Genomic DNA, 27,145 nt, shown 5'->3' with positions numbered 1-27,145 from the left:
ACCTTCTTAAGTTGAAGTCTCACCTCCTCGGAGTTTAAGGTGACCACAATCTACTCTTTGTTCTCGTTTGTTCTAGAAAGTACGGTGGTGTTCTTCTCCTCAAATCTACCAAACGAGGAGTTCAGTTCATTTAGGAATTCCAAGCTGTCATTACATTGGGGTGTTTTGGTCTTATAGTCCATGAGCTGCTGCATTCCCTGCCATAGACTTCTCATGTCCCTCATGTCTTGGAAGCAGATCTGAATTTTCTTTCCATACTCCCTCTTTGCCTCTTTGATGCCATTTTTCAGATTTGACCTGGCCATCTTTAACCTTTCTTTGTCATTTGCCCTGAAGACTGTGTTTCTTTCCCTCAGTAGCTCATAGATATTATTGGTGAGCCAGGGCTTCTTATTAGCTCTTATAGTGATGGCTTTTGTGGTGGCTACATCCTCCATGCATTTATTTATGTAGGCAAGAACTGAATCAGTATAGGTGTCTATGTCTAGCTGGAGGTTGTGCATTGCCATGTCTTTGAAGACCTGCCAGCAGGTTGTATTGAAACAGTCCTGAAGGCAATCCATGGAACCCTCCTGCCAGACTCCGATCTGTTTACTCATCATTTTTTTCTCTGATCAAAGCCGTCTTATAGGTAGGCAGAAGCATGATGGCAGTGTGATCAGAACTACCTATGTTGAGGTGCTTCAAAGCTTTAAATGCTCCTGTAATATTGCTGTATGCTTTGTCTAAGGCATTCAGGAGTGGGACGTTCGCATATTGGTGGCAGTGGTGAGGATTTATGCTCCTTGATTACTGGCCCAGAGTGGGGACATCACATATTGGAGAGCAGTGGTGTGGATATTAATTGAACTTCTATTGCCAGTAGGCAGTTGTCATTGAAGGTGGCTGTACTCTCAAGCAGCCACAAGGTAAACATATGGAGTTTCATTTCACAACAGTTTTATTTATTTATTTTGTTAGTTTAGTTTAGTCAGGGAAAGCAGGCAAAGATGTCAGCAGAGAATTATCGCAAGTGACAAAGAACCAGTGGGTCAAGGTGTGTGAAACCAAAGGACTGGTGCATGCCAACCTGACTAATGAAGAAATGATTTCAGCCTTAGTCGCAGCTCAGACCAGCAACCAGGAAGACAACCAGTTTGGTGATGGGGATATACAGCCAGCAGAAACAGGATGGTTCACCTTTTCCTCAGAGGACTTAAAAATCCATCTGGAGTTAAAGAGACTTGAAGTGGAAGCCAAACATTTTGAATTAGAATCAGCAGAGAGACTGTGGGGTGTTTGGAGGCTGAAGAAAATGAGAAGCAGTGTCAACATGAGAGGGAGATGCTGGCTCTTCACCAGGGTCATGGAGGTAATAGGGAAGGAATAACCAAACCCCAGAAGCAATAAAAGTCAGTAAATTTCTTCCACAATTTACAGAGGGTGATAATGTTGATAGTTTTATTCATATATTTGAAAGAGTATGTAAACAGTATAATGTTGACAAAGTGTTCTGGGTATGGTTCCTGTCCCCCTTACTCCATGGTAAAGCTGTAACTGCTGTTTCTAAATTGTCTGGTATTGATTGTTTAAACTATGATAAAGTAAATAAATGTTTACTTGAATGTTTTTAAGTTAACACCTGAAGCTTACAGAAAAAAAAGTTTTGTGAGCATAGATGCAAGGCAGATGAAAGTGTATGTGAGTATATTGCTGAGTTAAGTACTTATTTTCATAGGTGGGTGAGTGGGTGTCAGGTCACCACTTTTGAAGGGCTGGTAGACCTTTTGGTGAGGGAACAAGCCCTTAGCACTTTGTCTGAGGACATGAGAATAAGGCTGGCAAACTGAGAATGTCACTCTGCAGATGAGCTGGGGGAAAAAGGGGGATCTCTACTTAGTGAGCAGACATCACTGCGCAGGAAAGGGATACCCAGTACTGCACATGGATATAAGGGAACTCATGGTGGGTAGCCTAAACCACCACAGCAAAGTCCACCAGTAACAGGGGAAGCCATTAGTTCAGGTACCATGGCCAGGATCAAAGTTTAAATGTTTTAAATGTAACCGGTGGGGCCATATATCTTATAGATGTCCACGGAGGCAAGGTGGGGAACAAAAGGTAGGGGGCAGCAAGTGGGAATAATAGTATGCCAGTGGTAAGTTGTCTGGAGACAACAGAGGTACCAAACTATCACCAGTGGTTATATCCGATCTTAGTGGATCAAAAACAGGCCACTGCTAAGAGAGATACACCCTCTGACATAATCATTTTGAAGCCTGCAGTGGTTAAAGAGGAGCAGTACTTGCCTGGGCAGTCCACTCCAGTCAGAGCTTTAGGAGGGACCCCATTACAAATGCCTTTGACCAGGGTTCACCTTGACTGGGACGGTGGAAAAGGAAGCAAGCAAGTAGGTGTATTTTAGGATATCCCTGCAGCTGTCCTGATAGGGAATAATTTTGATAATCCAGTACCTTGTGTACATGTAGTTACATGCAGCCAAGCTTGGAGACAGGCATGTGAGTCCTATAGCCTGAGGGAGACCCAGACAGACCCCACACCTAAAGCCAGGGCTGGTGAGGTGGCTATTTCAGGGAGGGAATAACCCTGTAGCAGTGAGTCTGAAGGTGAGCCACAGCTGATGGTAAGTACTGATGTTCCCTTGGACAGAGTGACTGCAAGAGTAGAGGGGAGTGGTAGTACCCAGTCTAACAGTGAGACACCACTGTCAGAGGATACCAGACTTCCTGTGGAAGTAGAGCTGGCAAAAGTCACAAAGGTAGAGTTGAGACAGGCTCAGCTCTCGGACCCTACACTAAGACGCTTGAGGGAAGTAGCTAGGGAGGCACTTGATTCTCAAGGACAAGAGGAGTCTGTATACTGGAACAAAGGGTTACTGTATACAGAGTGGACCCCTGAGAGAGGTCTAGCGGGTGAGGTAATATAGCAGTTGGTAGTGCCTACAGCCTACCATTTGGCACTTCTAGCCATAGCCCATGGCATTCCTTTTGCAGGTCATATGAGCATAAAGTGTACCAAGAGATGTATTATGCAGAACTTTTATTGTCCTGGGATTGCAAGGGATGTAACAAGGTTCTACAGGACCTGTGAGCAGTGCCAAAAAGTAGGCGAGGCAGGAGACAACGTCAAAGCTCCTTTGATGCCTTTGCCTGTGAGTGAGGAGACATTTCAGAGGGTAGCTATGGATATTGTGAAGCTCTGAGTACCCCAAGTTCTACAGCAAAGAAGTATATCCTGGTGGAAGTAGATACCCTGAAGTGGTGTCTCTGTCCTACATCGAGGCAGTGAAGGTGGCAAATGCTTTGTTAGAGATTTTCAGCGGGGTAAGTTTCCTGAGAGAAATACTGACTAACAGAGGTGCCAATTTTATGTCAGCCATGCTGGCTTGTCTGTGGAAGTGCTGTGGGGTGAAGCACCTAAAAAACCCTCCCTACCATCCTCAGACTAAAGGTCTTGTGGCAAGGTTAAACCCTATACTAAAGACCATGATACTGGCATTTGCAGACCAGTTTAAGAGAAAGTGGGACAAATATTTGCCCCAGCTGCTGTTTGCATGCAGAGAGGTACCCCAGGAATCCATGAGTTTTTCACCCTTTGAGTTGCTGTATGGGCATGCCTGTCTCCAAGCTTGACTGTGAGGGTGCCTTTAGATTTGATTCGTAATGAGTGGGAGGATGAGTGTGACTTCCACAAGGAGTCTGTTGTGGAATATGTCCTAAATCTTAGGACAAGGATTAGGGAGCTCATGGGCTTGGCCAAGGAGAACCTGGCAGGAGCCCAACAGCAGAAAAAGATCTGGTATGACAGGATTTCTTGAGCCTGAGAGTATGCTGTGGGACAGCAGGTTATGGTTCTCATTCCTGTCAGACACAGTAAGTTGCAGGCAGCTTGGGAGGGACCCTTCAAAGTGGTAAGGAAGGTGAGTGATGTTAACTACATGGTAGAACTACTAGGCAGGAGGTAGGAGGCAGGGGCACAAGTTGTACCATGTTAGCATGATGAAGTCTTACCATGATAGGGAGGCCCTGGTGTTAAGTATTTGCAGTGGGTGGCAGGAGGAGTCTGAGGGGGATCAATGGCTACATCGAGCCAGCCAGCAAAATACCAAGTTACTAAGGTGCAGGCTAGGGTTCAGGCATATGACATGATAGTGCAGCACTGTAGTGGGGTCAGCAATGCCACTGCAGATGGGTTCTCAAGACAGGTCATGCGTTAATGTATTCCCAGAGATACTCATTCTTTTCAAGCAACATTTCTCAAGGGTCACTTGAAAACTAGCTTGTGGAGTCTTCAAAGGGGGGAGAGATATGACGATGTGAGGTATTGCCAGCTATGCCAGGAGAAGTAGGGCAGTGGATGTGTAACATATGCCAGCACAGCTAGCTGGAATTTTGTAAAGAATTATATGTCAGTTGTATATGAAACTGATTTGTACAGATGCTTGTGTTGAAAATGTATTTGTAAAGCTGCCCATGTTAGAAATGTACCTCCGTTCTATCTTGTTAGAAAAAAATAATTGTAAGCACTTCAGAGATTTTGTCTAACACAGTTTATTCCACCCCACTTCTTCCTAAACTCTCATTATTATACATTTAATATCCCTCCACTCATGTGTACCTTCCTCCTCTTCTCACTTTCAGTCATCTCTCATATCAATACTGATAACATAATTTACTAAGAAAAGAAAAGTCAGGGGTCTCACCCTTTATGTAATTAAACTTTTTTTTTTACTAAGCGTATACCTATTTCTTAGTTTTATTCTTTGCACCATAGTTTTCTTTATTGCGATTTCTTCCCATTTACTGCACTTCAGTCTATGCAGCAAAGTGCAACACTTCTGCATTTTTTTCTTTTAATGTTCTGTACAAGTCAAATTGCACACAAATGAGTTACACTTCTCAAAATAACTGAATCACATTTTAATTTTTATTATTGTTTTTTGTACATGTCTAGTACAGTGTTTAGATGCAGCTGCTGTGCAATATATTACATATTATTTATTGTCAGTATACTTTGTATGATATGTATTGTTTAATCTGTTTGCATCTTACTGTAATCTATTTTTTCTTTGGCAAATATATTGTCAATGCCAGCTTTGCTTGAGATATGGATAGAAAAGGGTCCATCATTGACCCAGTTAACAAACATAAACAAAAAAATAAAAATAAAATAAATAAAATATCTTGTGAAGGCCCCTGCAATGCTTCTGCTGCTAGGATATAGTGGACTGAGGATGCTTTATTTTCTAGAAAAAAAAATAGAGCATACATGCTATGCACTCTGTACCTCTTCCCACACTCCTACTTGGTTAGTGATGTGTGTCTACCATCATGACGTCATTAGGTACACTACAGAATGCTGTGCACTGCATAACACCACATCCTAGTGCTCTCAGCTAACAAACATCAGCATGTAGTACATTTAACATGACATATTTATGCCAAGAAACTCTGCACATACACCAACCTTTTAATATTCCAAACCAGTACTCTGCCATGATATGGTTCCATTTATCTCTATTTCATTACCTATGAAGTGGGTACTACTCATCCAGTTTTACTTTTTTACTGCTTGGATTAAAAAAAATATATTAGAAATAGTAAAGATAGTAACAGAGTTAAAGCAACTGGAACTGGGATCTTTAGAAAAAGGTAGGAGCAAATCACATAAGAAAAAAAATTGAAAGTGTGGGATCAATACATGCAGAGGAGGAACGAAGTTTAAAAGAAGGCAGGATTTGAATGAGCTATGCAGTGGTGGTGCTGTGGTAGCATTGTCGCCTCACAGTAAGACGTTGTCCTGTTCAATTCTCAGCTAGAGCGTCTTCTGTGTGGAGACATGCGTGAATGGGCGTACCTTCATTGAAGGTTGTACGTCAGGGCCGGCAACTCGGCATGTAAAAATATACTGCCAATCATTAGCAGACCGGAGTTCTGCTGTGGTGACCCCTAACCGGGAAAAGCCAAAAGACACAACAATAACAACATGTAATGGTTGACTAGCAATAAGTGGATATATTAAAAGTGATGTATAATGTTTATAGTTACAGTTGTGTTGCACGGTTTGGAATGTAAATGTTTGCAGCTGAGATTGTGTCACTATGATTTATTGTCATTTATATAAATATAACATGGCCTATTCCATACATTATAATTTAATAAAGATGCTTCTTGTTTAAAACAATGTTTTCTTGTGTTTATACAGTGATCTGGTTGTTACTGCATTGCTAAAGTGTTTCTAATATCCAATCTAGTGTTTTCCTCTGCTTTTCCTAAATCCGGCTACTAGAACAAGTTTACATTGACCCAAGGAGTGGACCCCTAACAGTAATTCTTGAACAGTTAGAATTACTGTGGCAAATCCACTGAACGCATATATTACCCCGGGATTGAATGACATGTGCTCAATTCATTGCATGCTAAAACTGAAAAACTTGAGGAGGTAAATGTTCTAAAATATGCTTAAAAATATGTTTTAATATATATGTTTTATAAAATGTTTTTCTAAATAACATTTTACATAGGTTAAATAATTTAGACTTTTTACAATGTTTTTATACTTGTGGAACAGTGAAGAATGACCTTGGATGGTATTGTAGTGATGTTTCTTTAAGAGCCTGCTACTGAATAATCACATGGGAGAACTGGGAGGGGTATTTAAAACTCTAATTTGTACTTGTTTTTTATCTGAAGAACTTCAAGTTAATGTACTGGACGAAAAGCACTTTGTTTTATCCATTAAATACATTTATTTCATCCAGAGTCTACCATTTTATTTGACTGAACCAGTTGCCACACACACACCCCAACTCTACCTTAGCACTAAACTCTTCAGCACTCACCTCCACTGTAGTGGATGAACATGGTCTTTTTGCAATGTTCACTACTGCTCACAGGCACGGCCTTAGGTCAGCTGGTGCCCTAGGCAAAAGGGCTCCACAGCGCCCCCCACCACACCACCCAGGTGCCCCCAACCTGGTCTATCTACACCAAATAAATACTGGAAAAGCGCCCCTGCTACAGCGGCGCCCTAGGCAGCCGCCTAGTTGGCCTATGCCTAAGGCCGGCCATGACTGCTCAGTACAAGGAGTGGTCGTGTTAATCTCCACAGTCGAATAAATCACTCGGTGTGTAGATGCCTTCCCAGAGGCAGTTCTGGGGAGCACATAGCCAATTAGCATATGCCACTTCCCTGGACTGCCTTGTCAGCATGTAGCAGAGACAGCCCAATGCAGTGCTGCATATCTTTGTACAAAGGCACCATATTAGGGTAATCTCTGAATGCAAAAGGTTATGGTGAAGTTTACAACTTGTATTAACCTTTATGACTCTGGTCCAATGTTTTGAAATAAATATGTGCTGTGATCTTATTTATTACATTATTAATAAGTAAATAAATCATAAATAATAGGTAACTAAACTTTAAGAGCCTTTTACTACATAACATTTATTATTGTGCTAGAAACTTTTGTTTCAGACAATTCTGAATAATAATTATATGTATTATGTATAATCATATTATGCAGAATGATATACACTGAACATTATACATTGCAGGCTATGTACAAGGACCCAATAACTCAAATACAAATAGTGTTTGGCCTCACAGAGGGGTTCCCAGTGGGAGTGGGTATACACCAGGGTACAGCTCTGAGCCCACTGCTGTTCATACTGTGGATGGACTGCATTAGCAAACAGGTTGGAGGGGACTGATCAACAAATATGCTGTATAATTTGCTGTTAATAGCAGCCTGCATTTAAAGTGGATTGTTGAGAGACAGCCTTACAAGACTCTATGCAAATATATAGAGCTGAGTATATTTTTTTGTATTATTCTGTATTATAGAGCTAAATTGTTACTTAGATATCTGTTGTGTTACTGTTCTGCAAATATACAGATATCAGTATATATTTTTTTGGTTATAATTTGCACTGTGATTCCTCATATCTATCTCTGTTGAAACTGTCTTCCCCACCCCCCTCCCTCATTTTAGTTTCTATAGCTTGTGTGTTAACTCAAGGTTCCCTTAATTTGCTGTTAATAGCAGCCTGCATTTAAAGTGGATTGTTGAGAGACAGCCTTACTAGACTCTCTGCAAATATATAGAGCTGAGTATATTTTTTTGTATTATTCTGTATTATAGAGCTAAATTGTTACTTAGAAGATATCTGTTGTCTTACTGTTCTGCAAATATACAGATATCAGTATATATATATTTTTGGTTATAATTTGCACTGTGATTCCTCATATCTATCTCTGTTGAAACTGTCTTCCCCACCCCCACCCCCTCCCTGTTCTTAGTTGTAGTTTAAATTTGGTGGCTTTTGCAGTGCCCGCCCCACTGTAAATTTGATCTAGGACACTCCCCCAGTCCCATCTCTTTACCGCATTCTACCTAATAAACCCTTTCTGCACTTGCTTTTAGTCCTTTTTAATTTAATTACATTTTTTCAAACTGTGTGTGGACTAATATTGCTACATACTCAAGTGTGCCAGCTTGCACTGCATGTGAATTGTTTTTACTACTGTTTCTGCTACTTTTCTGAAAAAAAGAAAAAAAAAATCTGCTTTTACTGTATTTGTGTTTCTTCCTACTTTATTTTGCTTTTGCTTCATCTTAAAAGTACTCAGTTGTATTTATTACTGCTTGGTGTAACTCATTCTAAGCCTTTTAGTTTAAGCACTTGGGCTTCAGACCAGTTGTTTTACATTAGGAAGGTTTGTGGCCTGTACTGTGGTGGCAGGATAGGTAGCTTACATCCTTCTAAGTTGGGAACTGCTGATTGAGGGCTCAGTGTCTGTTATTCTAAAAGTGTATTAGTTCTGGTTTAAGCACTTGGGCTTCAGGCCAGTTATTTTACATTAAGAAGGTTCGTGGTCTGCACTCTTGTGGGAGGAGAGGCTGGACTCTGCCCTTCTGAGCTGGGAATTTCTGGTTAAAGGCTTATAGTGCCTGCATATTTCAACTGTTTCTTACTGAAATTGGTACACCTTGTTTGCTGTAGCATAGACTAGATCCAGGCCTGCTGAATCTAGCTTTGTTTGTATGCTTGTTGTTTGTTTGCTTGTTAGTTCCGTGAAACGCTAATACCACCTAAAACGCGGCTTTTCAGCGCTTCTGTGGATCCCTAGTGATATCTGCATTGCTTACTGTACTTATTTCCTTGTTTCACTTAAAAGAAAGTTACTGTTTGTCGTTTTTGCATTTAAGTTACCTGTAACACATTGCATTTAAGTTACCTGGCACTTGCTCACTAAAGCAATTATATAAGTCAGCACTAAAAAATTATAAGCACTACACCCTCACAAACTCCCCTTGAGGACCTTGTTCCCCATTGGCCCTTTTTTTCAATTATAAAGGAATTCCAAATACTATTCTAGCATGTCCAAAGGTCAGTTGTCAATCTCCTCTCCGGTCCAGCTGGTGAATCTGGGAATCTTGAGGCAATGTTACAACTGCCTCATGTACACAGACAACCCTCTCCTCCTCCCAACAAATTCCAACACATGTGAGAGATGCATCCATATAGCCAAACTGGAGGCTAAGCTCTCTCAACTCAGTACTGGCATAACCAGTCAGGAGGAGAAGGAAACCACACTCACTACAATTCCAGTCTCACATAAACCTACCACGACAGCAAACCAAACACATAAACACACAAAAACATACTCGGAGGCTCTAAATAAAAATCTGCCTAAGCAGCAGAGACCTCCAAAGCAGACACCCAAGCAACTGCTACCCCAAAACAAAACACGTGCAACACAATGCTCACAAAGCCAGTGTGCTGAACAGTCACAGCCCTTAAGGCTAAACAACACACCTGATACACTTGTAATAGATGACTCTATCGTCAGGCACACTGACGTCCCGCTCATCAGGCTGAACAAGGAGAAGGTCATGGTGAGCTGCCTGTCGGGCGCTGGGATCCGCCACATAACACAAGCACTCAGGTCACTCTAAGGCAAGTACAAATATGACTCAGTCATTGTCCATACTGGTGTGAATGACCTGAGACGTACCTCCCTGGACTACATGAAAAGAGACATAGAGGAGCTCTCTGAGCATGTGGCCTAGGCCGGTATGACCCTGACCTTGAGTAGCATCTTACTCTCACCAAGAATGATGCCACAATATAAAGACAAGATGATCAATTTCAACAATTGGCTTAAGTATTGGTGTCATTCAAAGGGGATCCAATGCCTGTCAGCCTGGGATGACATGCTCAACAAGCCACGATGCTTCGCTAGGGACGGCTTGCACCTGTCACCCCTGGGCTTTCGGATATTGGCAAAGGCTCTTGCTACCCCCATAGTGCCTTTTTTAGGCAAGGCTCAAAAGACAAACCCACCTCCATAGGTATCACGCACTCGAAACTCTCCTTTGCATGGAGAACATCGATATCTGTGCAGTAACAGAAACCTGGTTCAAGGCTCCCGAGAGCAGCCCAGCACTACCAGGTTATACCTCATACCATGCTTTTCGGCCCCAAAACTTGGACCGAACCACAAAAGGAGGGGGAGTATCAATATTCGTCAAAGATACCCACACCTCCAGGTTGGTGGCAAAGCACGAAGCATCAGAGACTATCCATGTGCAGCTAACAGTGGGTAAAACTGCCTTCCAGTTTATAGCCTGCTACAGACCACCCTCCCAAACCCAGGAACCCCACTTGGCCTTCCTGAGAACACTGGAAAATATGAAGGTCTCTCCAAACACCATTATATTGGGCGACTTCAACTACCCAAACATAGACTGGGAGCATTACTCTAGCTCCAACCCCCTAGCCCAAAGGTTCCTAGAATTTATAAACTCAAATGCTATGGAACAACTTGTTACCACTCCCACAAGAGGGGAAAACATACTGGACCTGATCATCACCAACATGGGGACTCTATGCTCCAGACCAGAAGTGTATCCCTCACTGGTAAGATCAGACCATAAACTAATCTCACTGGATATTCACATCCCGACCCCACCTCCTGCCCAGAAAACCACAGTGAAAAACTTTTCTAAAGCAAATTTCACACTCCTCAAAACCGAGGTGGAATCCTTCAAAGCTCCCGGGCCTGTGGAAAATACGGCCCAGACCACAGAATCCTTTATAAATGCATTCTATGAACACCTTCAGGAATAAATGGATTATGCAATCCCAAATAAAACCAAGACCCAATCCTCCAAAGGCAGACGTCCTGTCTGGTAGACCCAAGTCATAAACAAACTATACAATAGAAGGAGGAAGCTACTAAATGATAGAGCAAAATCCCAAAAAGGGAAGGCATCTCTGATCAGTATTAGCAAAAAACTATGGGCACTCATAAAATCGTCTAAGGTCAGCTTCGATTGAAAAATTGCACAGGACACTAAGGATAATCACAAGGCTTTCTTTAGTTATGTTAGGAACCTAGGTTGGAATTCCCAGATATGCTCAGAATTAGTCCAAAATGACAAAAAATACACCGAACCGACAGACATTGCCAACATCCTAGCTGACAGGTTCAGCACAAACCCCCCCCCCCACCAAAAGGGCAAATATCTATCCCAGCCAGAGTGCTGCCCCCCTGACATCTCAGATGCTCAGGTAAGAGCCGCCCTCTCCAAAGCAAAAAACACAGCATCAATGGGACCAGACGGTGTCCCAGGCTGTGTCCTACATGAACTCCAAGAAGAGCTAAACCCAAACATAAAACTACTGTTCAATCTCAGCCTTACTACAGGATATGTACCCAAAGAGTGGCGTACAGCAACAGTGGTCCCTCTCCACAAAGGTGGTGCCTCAATGGATCCTGGAAACTATCGCCCCATACGCCTGACTAGCTTGGTCTGCAAAGCTTTGGAAAGGATCATCATGGACCTCATAAATAAAGATATTGGGGACCTACAGACATTGGATCCTACCCAGTTCAGCTTTGTTAAGGGCAGATCCTGCCTCTTAAACCTGGTTGATTTCTTTGAACCAATCACCAAGGCCATTGATGAGGGAAAGGTGGTCCACACAGCCTACCTGGACCTCGCAAAAGCCTTTGATACAATACCCCACTCGGGCATTATAGATAAGCTCACCAGCTTAAATATAAACCCCTATGTCACTAGATGGGTTGCAAACTAGCTCAAGGACAGAACCCACATGGTTAGAATTGCTGGAGCCATGTCAGACTCCAAACCAGTTACAAGTGGCATCCCACAAGGCTCAGTCCTGGGACCTCTCTTGTTCTGTATATATTTCTCGGAGGTACAGGCCAACACGGAAGGACTGTGGCTGACCAAGTTCGCAGATGACTGCAAACTGGGTGCCATAATCGACTCTCCAGCCGACACAAGCATCCTCCAAAAGGGCCTCATAGAAACAGACAACTGGTGCCAGAGCCATGGCCTCAAGCTAAATGCCAAAAAGTCTATAGTCATCCCCTTTGGCAAAAACAAAGTGCCCACAAATTACAACATAGGTGGTAATCCATTAAGTACAGAAGAAGTAATTAGGGACCTGGGGACCCAAGTTGATAGCAGTCTCTCATTTGACAACCACGTGGCCAAAGTGGTTAGAAAAACATTTTATATAGCCCACCTAATCATGAAGGGATTCACATCTAGATCATGGGAGGTCATCGCGCCTCTTTACTCATCCCTCATCAGGCCCATAATTGAGTACAATGCCCCTTTTGGGATGTACCTTACCAGACACCTGCAGCAACTGGAAAGACCCCAAAAGTACCTCACCAAGAGGATCAAAGGGCTCAAACAGATGCCATATGCTGCCCGGTTAAAGAAACTCCAGCTCTACTCAGTGGCATACTGCCTGTTCAGGGGCGATCTGTGCCTGACGTATAAAGCCATGTCCAACCCGGAATTAATGGACATGCTGCACCTCAGAAAATCCAAATCCCATCGAGCTATGCTCCTGAGAGACTTGAACCTCAGCACTGAAATAAATAGGACATGCTGGAGGGACAGATTCATAACCCAGAGGCTCCCTTCACTCTGGAATAAAGTCCCAGTCCAGGTTAGGCAGAGTCCCTCATTGACTCTCTTCAAGAGGAATCTTGATGAGTGGATGGGAGATCGTAGGTTTAACCCGGGTATCACTTCTGTGTCACTGTTAGACAGAGGCACAGTATACTAACCTCAAAAAAGGGCATAGCAAAATTAATTTAAAATGGGTGGCGAAAGCCAAACACATTCTGGCTAGGCTTATAAATGTCCTAGGGCAGATAGCCTAGTATGAACCTATGAACCTATGTGGCATTACAGGCAGACTCTGAACTAGTACTTCAGCAAAGGACAGGAGAATGGAATGCAAAATGGAAGGCACATGGGATGAAACTAAGCACAGATAAGATGGTGGTAGTGGCAGCAAATTGGGGAAATCAGAAGAAGCTGAGAATAGAGAAAGAAGGGAAGATAGTGGAACAGGTGAACAGCTTCAAGTATCTGGAAGGGGTGGTTGAGGAGAAAGGAAGCCTGAATGAAGAGGTCAAAGCTACAGTCAGAGGGGCATCAGCTAACTGATATAGAGTGTCAGGTGTAGTCTATGACAGAAGAATGTCAAAGAAGCTGAAAAGTAAGGTGTGCAAGACAGTGGTGCGCCCAGTATTACTGTATGGTACAGAAACCTGGGCAGTAAAGGCAGAGCAGTTAGGTAGAGGTGATGTAAATGAAGTGCATAAGAACAGATTATGGTGGTTTGGACACATGTAGGAAAGCAGAAGACAATCTGGTGAGAAAGATTTGGGACAGACAGGAAGAAGAAGATAAGAAGAAGCGAGAATGTCCAGCAAAGAGGTGGATGGATTGTGTGAAAGAAGATCTGTGACAGTCAGGCATGAGTGTTGAAGAAAGCAGGAGTGTGGCACTGAATTGAGAGAGTTGGCGATAATTAACACGTTAGCCAACCCCATGTAGAAAAAATGCGAAAAAGGGGGTTGATGATGATGATACATTGCATTTAGGAAATTAAATTTATATACAGCTGGACTCAAATTACTGTGAAAGTCCACATGTGTGTCATAATATAGTAAACATTTAGATATTTCCTAGTTAATTTTTTATCCACTACTTTATGAACCTTTGGAAAATATGTTGCATTTCTTTATGTCTTCCTGGTACTTGTTTGCAACCATAAGTAAAGTTGTCAGCACTGTCAGTAATTGAGTTATGAATTTTGTCTATGATATTTCCTTACATCAGCTTTTGCAGCTTATACAACAATGGATGCGTGTCTTACACAGATAGTGATGCTGAAAAGAAACATTCATGTTGCACCTCAGCAGTTAACTTGACCTGTTCAGAACTCTTGTTATTATATCTAATGCATGCATACGAAAACCTGTATAAATTATGAACCAGTTGAATGCAATCTAGAAAAAAAAATGATAACACAATATTTGAAAGCAGTAACCACTGTTCGCTCAGTCAAGGATCTGAGAGTTTGCTCACACACTGTAATTATGTTTCTTTCCATGATTTAATATAGATATTAGTATAAAGTGCTCCAGTTTATTGCCTAGTTTACCTTCTTTATTTATGAGCACTGTCTCTGATAACTGCATTCAGTTTGGTGTGCTCCAGTCAGCAACTGATAATAAACCAAAGTCTAGAAGATATGGAATTAATTCATCAGTAAAGCTTTCATAAAACTCAACTACATACCTATTATAGCCAGGCATTTTAAGAATTCTTAGATGATTGAAATGTCCATTTTAATATTTAGCAAAATAAGTTGACCATATTTAGATACTGGGTTTTGTATCTTTTATATATTATTATATATTTAAACTATTCATAACTTCACGCCAGTGGGACCATGAAACTTGTATCTGTGTTATCACATATTTGAATTCACTGTCAATACAAGAAGAACATCACTCATGAAAAAGAAGGGAGGGGGAAATGTTCAAGGTAAACAAATAAAAAAGGTCCAAAAGCAGCCCAAAAAAGATCTATTTTTAAGGGACTGGCAGGATGTAAGCTGAAGTGAGACATCCATGGTGACAGTTTATATTTGACTTCTTCTTCCGTATTGAAAATTAGTGGCATTCCTTTCCATACTACTCTTAATTCTGTAGGAAATACAAAGCCAATAAGATCTTGTCACAATCACTGAATCTTATATATGTCACTTTAACTGATCTCAGTTTCCCCATGGGATCAGCCTGCTGAATGAATATTCTATTAAATCTTTCTTTTGGATGAGCTAAAACTTTTCAAAATCTAGATTAAGGAAGAGTTGAAAAAAAATATTTGTTCCAATGCATATCAGCTAACCAACACTATTAGCCCATGATTTAGGGATACTGAACAAGCAAAGAATTTTTCTTCAGGCTTTTTTCCTCAAAATATGATAGTTTTGCTACAAGAACATAATCTGAGTTTTTGCAAGGCTTCATATTAACCAGTTTAATGAAACCCAGCCTCGTCTCTAGTGGTCAGTAGGATGCCCATTGTTAGGGCATTGAATTATTTTCTGGGTTTTATTTGCCTGTGTGCCTGCTAACCATCAAGCATCCCCCCGGTTAGACATGCCTATTCATTCCACAGTTACTATGAATGTTGCCCCACTGTTTAGAAATGAACTGTCTAGAAGGGTCTGGGTGAGCTTTCTTTCTTCTCCTTACTGTTTTTTTTCCAGATGACTATAGCAATGAATCATGACTTGGATGACAATCTGTGATGATAAACTAGCAAACTAGAATGATAATATTTTAGTAACTTTTCTCTACCTTTATCTGTAGTTTACATAGTGTGTGGATCATTTTCAGACCACATACACTTTTAAAGGATAGTTTTAGCAGTTTAAAGAGATTATCCAAGACTTCTGGGTGCATTATATCTTTTGGTAACTAGTATCTTGGAAACTTGTTTTAACTAAATAAATAGCAGTATGATTTTTTTTGTGGGGGAAGCCCCTTCAAATAATCAAAGAATCTTTCTACTTTTGATACAAGATCTTCCAAATATTATCAAACCTACCTCCTGTCCTGCCATCTCTTCTCTCATCTTCTTCTATACTCCCAATCATTCACTCAGGAACTCTGACTAGTTTCTCTTGGAAATCTACAAGCCCACAAGAACTATTGGCCAACATCTGTACAGCTACTCCATTGCCTCGGACTGGAACAAACTTCCTCTGACCATTAGAACTATATCCAGTATCCTCAACTTCAAAAAAAAACATTAAAAGAGACTCTTCTGAACTCATGGATCTGATCCTGCCAAAACCCAACCTAACTCTCATCCCTACCCCCCACCCCTGACTTCTCTATATACCCCCAATAATTCACCTTCAGTTCTCCCCTGTCTTACCTCCCCATATCTAACTTCCTTTCTACCTTGCCGTTACTCTGTTCCCACTCATCCTTTATTTCTCATACCTTTCCCTTTCACCCCTTTACATTCTACTGCTTTAATGTCCTTTCTATTCTTCCTGTATACCACCTTAGCTGACTCATCCCTTAGTGGTATTTTTATATTGTATTTCTTTACCCAGAGCTTGCAGATTGTTTTGTTTTGTACTGTATTTCTGGGATTGTTATGCATCTATACTTACTATCATATGTCTTCTATACTCATTTACTTAATTTCTTCCTGATTGATTTATTTTGTACTCTATTTGCAATTTTGCACTGTATTTTGAGACTTTTTTGTTATCTATGGTTATTTCTGTATTTAGTGTCTGTCTTGTACTGAAAGTTTTCTGTACCTTGTGTTATTTCTGCCATGATAATTGTTCTGTATGGAGCTTTTCTCCCCGGGCCTCTGCTGAAAAAGGGCTCACGCTCAGTTGGAATACTTTGTTAACAAATGTCAAAATAAATTAAAATAAAATAAAATAAATAAATACCCACCACACAAGTTTACTTTTATAACTACCTGGGAATTTAGTTAGTTTCTTCCCTGACATTCAAGCACTTAGCTGAGACTAGTGTGGAAAGGGTCGTAGGACAACTCAGGGTGTATTATAAAACTAACCAATCTTTTGCCGTTTGAAGCAAGAAGTCATTAGTATGAAGTATCTGATTCCTAACCCTGAGTATGCCTGACAGTTCCTAAGCCACTCATTCCCCCACCCTACTCTTCAAATAAAATTTGGCATTTCAGTGTAGAAAAAAAAAGAAGGGACGGCCACGGTGGTGCAGCGGTTAGCGTTGTCGCCTCACAGCAAGAGGTTCTCGGCTGGGGTGCCTTCTGTGCAGAGTCTGCATGTCATGTGGTCGCGTGGGTTTCCTCCGGGAGATCCGGTTTCCTCCCACATCCCAAAGACATGCAGTAGGTGGATTGGACACACTAAATTGGCCATAGGTGTGAGTGTGTGTGTGCTTCTGTAGAAGGTTGGGTGTCGGGCTGGCAACTCGACACCATAAAACTCCACTGCCAATCATGAGCGGACAGATGATCCGCTGTGGCGACCCCTAACTGGGAAAAGCCAAAAGAAGAAGAAGAAGTGTAGAAAAAAAGGAAATACTAGCCTCTTGATTTTGAACCCTAACAGTTTGCACTCAGGCAATTACTAACCTCTCCCTACACTTGATACACTACTGTATAATAATTAAGGTCATCTCATTCTATCAACTTTCTAAGTTAATACTGTCTATATTTTAAAAGTGTCCCTGATTAGTTTTGGCTTTGTCCTTGATTTTAGAGTGAAAAGGTTAAAAGCTGTGGCAATGCCTTTAGCCAAACTGATTATTTTATTACCAGAGGTACTTCTTGCCTCATTGTCTTTCAAATTACATTACATTGTTTGCTGTCAACTCCTGGGGCAAAAGCTAATAGATGAAAAAAAAGATACTCATGTAGGTCACAGGACCAGGATTTCTTTACCATAGTAGTACCATCATTTATGAGATAGAAAGCCTTATTTGACACTGTACCTGCAACTTAGAAAAGGGTTTAACCTAATTTAAGAAATGATTACAACTGTCTAGCTTTGTGGCACAGAGGAATTAAGTGCTTACTGTGTCCAGGTGATTGAGATTAATTAGTGGCTATGGCACTGAAGAAGCTAGGCTGGAACATAGTGAAATAAAGGGATATGGCCCACTTGCATTCTCAGGGGTGTGGGGTGGTTAGCAGGCACTTGGGGAGCATACAGAGAAGTGTGATTTCTCCAGTGAGGACTGGTTTAACCATTTTCCATGTTTAGAGGAGGGGTGGGGCTATCTGCTGGCAATGCCTCTTATGGAAATTAAGGATGACTAGCACAGACAGCCCATTTCACATCCCCTTTAAGCTCTGTAAGCCAGACATATGTGAGGAAATGTGGGGCTAGGGTATCCTCAAACCACCCCTAATGGCCATGTAAATGACACACCCTCCTTGTTAACTCACTTTCCAATGATGGAGAACATATGGGCCATTTGGCCTGGGGGGGGGGGGGTGATGGTTGGCAGGTAGTCGGTGGCAAAGAGTGATTACAAAAAAGAAAGAAAGAAGTGAGTAAAATTGTGCTGTTTTAGAGTTAAACCGGATGGCCATCTAAAAAGTAAGTTAGTTTAATTTTTTTTTTTTTTAGAAAATAATTAAGCTTTTGTTCATTACTCATTGAACCTTGCCTGGTCTACTCAAGCCCTCTCTGGACTGGGCTATCAGAGCAGAAACAAATTGTTGATGAGTAATTCTACTCAGACTACAGAGAATATTAATATATCACTACAGCTGGAGCTGTGATTGAAATACACGTTAAGAAGATCCAGATATACAAGGTACTGCTGTGAATCCATGCTTCCTTTGTTGGATTGCAGTACCTTCTGTACAACTTCCCTGCCAAGTCAACAGAGCAGTTAGTAATTTCATATTCCTGAGTGTATGTGTACATTAAATTATCTGTGGAAGATCTGGGATGATTTCTGGCCTTCAGAACAAATTAGAGTGCAGGTAGATGAAAAAGGCTCCAACCTACAGCAGTGAAGACCAGACTTACGCAGCAACACCATAGATCAGATATCAAGTAATTTAAGTGTTGTCTTGCTCTCTTTATTCACTTACATATATAAATTGTTTGTAAGTAGCTATGAAACAATACTAAGGAATACAAATGGCAACTGCAAAAAAAGCAGCATTTGAATATGTATTTGTGAATGCATTTAATTTTACTTTACCACTGTATTAATATTATAAAATACTATGGGTCTAAACATTGTTAGTTTTATCAAGCTTTAAAGGATTTCTCATATCATTCTACCACCTCTAACACAATTATGTTTGTATACTTACTGTTCATATGTATCTTGTCAATGTTTTCTCACTATTGTTTGATCTAACAATCTTTTTTTTTTTTTCATTCTTGTCTGTTCAAGCAATTAATTACATTATGTATGTATGCTACTTTCTCTTTGTATCTTGTGGAGCTTTTCTCCTCAGGATTCTGCTGAATAAGAAATTTTTCACCAAGTTGGAATTTCCAAGTTAGCAAAAGCAATAAACAAATACAATTAAAATAAGTTGCTAACATAAACCACCACAAATTATATGTTACTTAATTCCTAAGCAATAGCCTTTTAACTTTCTGTCTATAACCTTTTACTAAGTTAAAATTTTCTTGCGCTGTTGCCTTGGTTTTTAGTATATTTTCAATTATAAACGTTTGTTCATTTGTGTTTAAGTAATAGCGATCTTGCATGGTGTTTTATCCTTACGTATTTCTGTCTGCCTGCTCTGCAAACAGCAAAGGTCTACTTAAGTTCACTTTTAATGCATGGCGCTTGTACCTTATATGAAGGAAAATATATAAATTTAAAGAGTAACTGTATTTTACTTATATAGTTTAGATGTTTTCCTAAAGTTTTATTTAAAACTTGATTGCTTGAATTTCATTTATGTTTTATTTATATAGTTGGGAGGTTAAAAAATTGCAGCATCTCAGTACTTACCAACTTCTAGTAGACTGCGTTTACTTATTATTGGATCGTTCTTTATTTAGAGCATAATATTTAACTTGCTATCATTTTTTCATTTCTTTATTAAAATACATTGTATTTAGTATATACTTAGCTGTTTTTATTTAACATCTGTTTCTTTGAATGTCAACTGTTTTGTAAAGTGCTTTGTGATAAAGCTCTGTAATAAATTTTGACATGAGATGAGTTAACTGTGGCCAAAACACACAAAGGAGATGTTTTTTTTTTGACAAACACACTTTTACCAAATTCTTAACAAAACATAACTGGAAATATTAAAATCTAAGCCCTTTGACTCTGCTGTGACACATGTCAATGACATATTCCTAAACATTCTCAATAACATTTCCCTACTAGGCTACTACATATTAAAATGGACAAATCAAGCCCTGCACCATGGCTAACAAATACAACTGAAAAATAATTCTACAACATGATAAAGCCTGAAAAGATTGGCTCAAAAAATAGAGCACAAAATACATACATGACAAGCAAACATATTATGACATCTTCCAAAATGAACATTAAAACAACCCAAACCTCTTCTGGACATCCATAAACAAATATTTACATACAGGACAAATTACCATCCCTCACCCCCTACATCCAGCAATACTACTGATTCAAGTCCCGTGCAGTTTAACAACTATTTTATATAAACTATATTGTCCCTCATAAGCCTTAATACTTCTACTACACTGTCAGTGCCTGCAGCCTCTGCTAAATATCCTCAGCTACTTGAGTTCAGCCCAGTATCTACCTCTACCATTTAGAAACTCCTACATAAGTGTTAGACTGAGGGTATTCTTAGTGAGTTCACCATAGTACATTAACATAGAATAATAGGCTTGAAAATATAGTCAGACTAGTGTTTTCCTGTATGCATTCAGTTTAAGGGGAAAGATAGTTCAGTAGAAAGGAAAAGAAAATCTTGCTGGCTAAGCATGAAATGTGCAGAAATAACAGTTTTCAGGGAGAGCTACAAAATGTTCCTTTCTCAAGGGAAAGATATGTGTAGTTGCAATGGAATGCTAGATAACTGTGAGGCATATGCAAGACAAGGCTTGGAAACCAAGGCTAAAAAGGTATGTAAAATATTACAGGGTTTTGGTATTATTAGGATATACTTCAGACACAATCAATTGAGTCAGTTAAGCTAGCTTTTGGACTGATATGCAAAAGGGTCTTTCGCAGTACAGACACTTGAGCCCTAAGTACAGATATTAGGTCAAATATCCATACTATTCAGGAGAAAAAGACTGCTTCAGTTGATATTACTCAGGAGAATTAGAATATACATGCAGAAACTTTGGATATATTTATCAGCACTGTTACTGTTATCCACTATTCCAGAATTTCTAACTGTTGTTTATCAGCACTTTAACTGAAGACAGTATTTGGATATTATTAACATCTAATAAAGCATTATTAACCGAACTAAAGCATGTGCAGTCTTTATTGTGAAAGTACAAAAAGACTTGCCCATAAAGGAGAGACTTGCACCTGTTTAGCAGAAGTTTGAGTAACTAACAGATACAGATTTTCATTTCAGTCTCATTTCAGTTGTTTCCAGTTAATTTCAGTAAACTACAGTGTCATCAATTCTTTCAATGGTGAGCCTAACATCCATGGGGGACAACAGTTAAAGTAAGTCCCAAAACTCCATTACAACCTTGCATCATCAGTCAGACTACATGTGTTCTACAGAGCAATCTACAGAACAGCAGTGTTTCATTCAAAGCAACCTTATCAGCAGTCAAACTATGTGCATTTTACAGAACAGGCTTCAGGGCAAACTAAAGCTGTTTCTGACACTTTTTTCCAGTCTATCAGTAATTACAACAGAAGTTTCATAATAGTCTTTTCAACAGCACACCATTGTTTTTACATAGAGGAGATTGTAAACTCCATACAGACTAAGGCCACAGCCAACAACACTACAGTTACTCCTTACAGAGCAGACCTTTCGGTAAGATATCACTAATATTCCAGATGTAAACTTCATACAGATAACAGCCAGAGCAGACAACATACCTCTACATACAATAATTGCAGCTGTTATAGAGATTGCAAAGCACCAGAGTTTACTTTGGGAAAAGCTTCAAATACCTTCAACAGGCCAGCAGTACTTCAGAAAATCTACAAATTTCAGCAGTGTTCCTTTAGAACATAAAAGACATTATCCAGTTAACAGCTACATATTTCACCATCTCCACAGACTTTCAAGTTTCCAGTGTGATGTTACACATTCAAGAAGCAAGAAAACGTTTAAAACGCTGCAGGTGACAGGGCACATTAATCATAAAGTTAGTCTTGCCTGCAAATGTAAGAATTTATGTACTTTTTAATTACATTGTATAAATATATCAAACAATACTTCTACAGTGAAAACACCACTAAATGTTTGGTTTAAAGTTAAAAATTGGACTAAGCAGCTTAAAAAAACATGTTTCAGATATGTTCATTTACAGTTAAAGGTTATTAGTTCGGAAATGTTACATCTTTCCAGATGCAAAAGGGTTAAATCACAGAAGCACACTGCAACAGATGCAGTATCTCATGATTCACAGAATGAGTCAGCTTCTGTCAGTAATTTTTGTTTACAGTCTGCAAACATCAGTGTAAATTTTATAGCACATGCAATTCAAGATACAGAGTTAAGTAGCAAAATTGTAAATACAGATGTAAACACAGCCAATGTATATAATATGCAGATTTCCTGATCAGACATAAGGCAAACATTTGCAATGTCTCAGGTTCACATGATTTCAAATATAGTTCTTTAGAATGTAATAAATTCTAGTTTATTGTTTTAAGAAGTCAGTGCAAATATTGTACTGAGGGGGATAAGAGGAATCAGAGTGCAGATGTTGATCAGTCTGATAATGTAAACACCAACATGAATGATATACAGATTTCAGAGCAAAATAAAAAAGAAATTCATACCTTACCTCGAGTCAATGTTATTACTAGTGTTTCAGGGCAAAGTAAAGAACAAACACATACCATAACTCATGTCAGTGTTGTTGCTAGTTCTATAAAAATGATTTTCAACTTATCTATAAAGTGTATGATAGTCCAGCACCAAACCAGAACATTAATCTGTCATGTTTAAGGTTAAAAGAAATAACAATAAGAGTCTATGCAAAAATAAACATGTTACAGATCTACAGTAGTGTACATGGATGACACTTGTAAGAATTTCCATGCTGTAGATTGTGCAAATGTACAGAATTTGAAGAATTGGTTATGACAGGCAGATGCATATTTACGGCTTAAGGATAAAATAAATTCCAGTTCAACTGACACAACTTAAGTGCTCAGAAAGACTTATTTAAAGGGGTCAGTAAGATAAAAGGGCAACAGTAAGTATTTTTGTTGTGTAGGGTATACCATAAATGACAGTCAAGCTAATTTGCAGAATAAAGGGTTTACAGCTACAGATTTGGCAAATGCATTTTTTGTTATTCTTTTGTTTAGCAGACATTAAGACCTTTATATTATGGTAGTAAAGTGTTGCAATGAATAAATAATATCTCAATATAGAGAGACAAAAAAATTCAGAGATATTAAATTATGTTTTGCTTGTTTACAGAATGTAAAATTTAAAGTCAATGCTACATTTTAAAAGTGACAGTGCAATCAAAAGTTCAGATCCCATTCAAGACAAGAGTGCATCATAAATAATATGTGTCATTAAAGCCGCAGGTTCACCTCCTATTTTGTAGTTGTATAAAGGTCAGAAAAGTAAACTTCCAGAATTAGACCAGTTCAGCTCTAGTAATAAATGTGTATACTATATGAAGAAACTTCACATACTTGTATAAAGGACAGACAAGTAAACTTCCAGAATCAGATCAGTTCAACTGTAGTAATAAATGTGTATAAGTGAATTGTTCAATATTGTATATGTTTCATGCAGAAAGTAAAGTTTATCAGATTATAGGCGAGCTCAGCAAGCTGAATCAAAGATAATAGTGTATGCTATAAAACAGTATGGTAAAGATCAATTTGCAGCTTATGCAGTCACAGTTCTTACTATTTACCTAAGACAATTGTAGACAGTAATGATAAATCCTTGCAGTATTCAGTAGTACTGAAAAAATTAAATGACATTATCTAAAGGAATGGCTATGTTAAGACAGTGGATGGAGTTTCACACATAGAACAGTATGTTAGGACCTGAGGGTCATGGCATTAAATGTAGAAAGTTCAACAGTTAAGATTAATTTTATAGAGGAGCAGAAATGCAAAAATGTTGAAATATTAATGCAGTGTTAGATTACTACTTTAGTTTCATTTGAGGTTATGACAGGAAAAAAAAAACAATGCCACTGAGGTTTCATTTTGGTTTAATAAAGTTACAGACTTTCCATTTCATTGTAGTACATCAGTAGTTCAGTTACAGACTTGCAAGAATGCATTTATTAGTAACATTAGTTTAGTTCATTATACTACATTAACAGTTTGCTTACAGACTTACAAGAATTTATGATTATCTAATGTAAACACCAACATGAATGATATACAGATTTCAGAGCAAAGTAAAGAATAAATTCATACCTTACCTCAAGTCAATGCTATTGCTAGTGTTTCAGGGCAAAGTAAAGAACAAACACATACCATAACTCATGTCAGTGTTGTTGCTAGTTCTATAAAAAGCATTTTCAGCTTATCTATAAAGTGTATGATAGTTCAGCACCAAACCAGAGCATTTATCTGTCATGTTTAAGGTTAAAAGAAATAGCAATAAGATTATATGCAAAAATAAAAATGTTACAGATCTACAGTAGTGTACACAGATGACACTTGTAAGAATTTCCATGCTGTAGATTGTGCAAATGTACAGAATTTGAAGAATTGGTTATGCCAGGCAGATGCATATTTACGGCTTAAGGATAAAATAAATTCCAGTTCAACTGACACAACTTAAGTGCTCAGAAAGACTTATTTGAAGGGGTCAGTAAGAAAAAAGGGCAACAGTAAGTATTTATGTTGTGTAGGGTATACCATAAATGACAGTCAAGCTAATTTGCAGAATAAAGGGTTTACAGCTACAGATTTGGCAAATGCATTTTTTGTTATTCTTTTGTTTAGCAGACATTGTTAAGACCTTTATATTATGGTAGTAAAGTGTTGCAATGCATAAATAATATCTCAATATAGACAGAGACAAAATTCAGAGATATTAAATTATGTTTTGCTTGTTTACAGAATGTAAAATTTAAAGTCAATGCTACATTTTAAAAGTGACAGTGCAATCAAAAGTTCAGATCCCATGCAAGAAAAGAGTGCGTCATAAATAATGTGTGTCATTAAAGCCACAGGTTCCCCTCCTATTTTGTACTTGCATAAAGGGTAGAAAAGTAAAGTTCCAGAATTAGATCAGTTCAGCTCTAGTAATAAATGTGTATACTATATGAAGAAACTTCACATACTTGTATAAAGGACAGACAAGTAAACTTCCACAATCAGATCAGTTCAACTGTAGTAATAAATGTGTATAAGTGAATGGTTCAATATTGTATATATTTCATGCAGAAAGTAAAGTTTATCAGATTATAGGAGAGTTCAGCAATGTGAATCAAAGATAATAGTGTATGCTATAAAACAGTATGGTAAAGATCAATTTGCAGCTTATGCAGTTACAGTTCTTACTATTTACCCAAGACAATTGTAGACAGTAATGATAAATCCTTGCAATATTCAGTAGTACTGAAAAAAATTAAATGACATTATCTAAAGGAACGGCTATGTTAAGACAGTGGATGGAGTTTCACACATAGAACAGTATGTTGGGACCTGAAGGTCATGGCAGTAAAGTTCAACAGTTAAGATTAATTTTATAGAGGAGCAGAAATGCAAAAATGTTGAAATATTAATGCAGTGTTAGATTACTACTTTAGTTTCATCCGAGGTTATGACAGGAAAAAAAAAACAATGCCACAAAATGTCCAGGTTTCATTTTGGTTTAATAATAAAGTTATAGCCTTTCCATTTTATTGTAGTACATCAGCAGTTCAGTTACAGACTTGCAAGAATGCATTCATTAGTAACATCAGTTTAGTTCATTATAGTACATTAACAATTTGCTTACAGACTTACAAGAATTTATGATTATTTCTAACTATAAGAATCAATCAGAAGAGGTTAGAAAGGATTAGGAAGAGAGACTGGATAACCAATTAACAAAGAAACAATGGGAGGATATACAGTATGTATGTCTCCCAAGTATGCAACAACATCCTAGAAGATTTATGATTTTTTGCCCAGAAATGTTTACACAGATATTTTTATTCCCCAAGTAGACGCCAGAGAAATTTTCCTCAGGTAGACAGTAAATGTTGGAGGTATGAAGGGGAAGAAACAGGTAATTGGGAACATATTTACTCAGAATGCAGTGAGTTGGTTTGTGGGATCCACTGTTGGAGATGCTGGGTAGGCAGATTGGTCTGAAGAGGGAAATTATTTTTTTCTGAGCTATGATACAAAATCAGAATTGCCTACACATGGTAAGGCCTTGCTGTGTCTAATAATGGAGGCTGTCAAAAAAGCAATTACTAGAAAATGGAAATCAAAATCTAAACCAGCTATACTGGAAATAGTGAATATAGTAACAGAGATAAAACAACTGGAACTGAGATCTTTAGAAAAGGGTAGGAGCAAACTACATAGGAAAAAATGGGAATTGTGGGAACAATACATACAAGGGAGGAATGAGGCCTAAAAGGCAGCAGGATTTAAATGAGCTATGTAATGTTTGAGTGAGAAAGATTGGGTAGATTAAAAGTGGTGTATAATGTTTGCAACTGGAAGTGTGTCAGTATGGATTGTGATTTAAAATGCTTGCGACTAGGATTGTATCGGTGTGGTTTGTTTTCATTTATATAAATGTATGATTGCATATGTAGTAAGTGATGGTTTAATGAAGATGTTGCTTGTTTAAAAAAAAAGCAGGAATTTAATAGTTTATGTAATATTGCTTAGGTTATATGCTATATAGCAATATATGTGAAGTATATTGTATGTTATATTAATAATCTTCTTTATTATGCATACACAGCATTTCGCATATTATTCAGGAACAATTGAATTTTATGGTTAATTAATTAAGTAATTAAGTAATTATGGTATTAGATAGTGTATATATATTGTAGGTTAGGTGTAGATCTGTAGATTCTGAAGAAGTCTCACGATATGAGACGAAAGCGCGCTCAATCTTAATTTATCGTTACACTGTTTCTGTGTTCTGTGT

Source organism: Protopterus annectens, chromosome 2.part2 (genome assembly GCF_019279795.1).
Source record: "Protopterus annectens isolate FY-2018-M chromosome 2.part2, PAN1.0, whole genome shotgun sequence".
NCBI classification, from domain to species: domain Eukaryota; kingdom Metazoa; phylum Chordata; order Ceratodontiformes; family Protopteridae; genus Protopterus; species Protopterus annectens.
The sequence above is the reverse complement of the archived record's forward strand: the minus strand, read 5'-3'. Positions refer to the sequence as shown.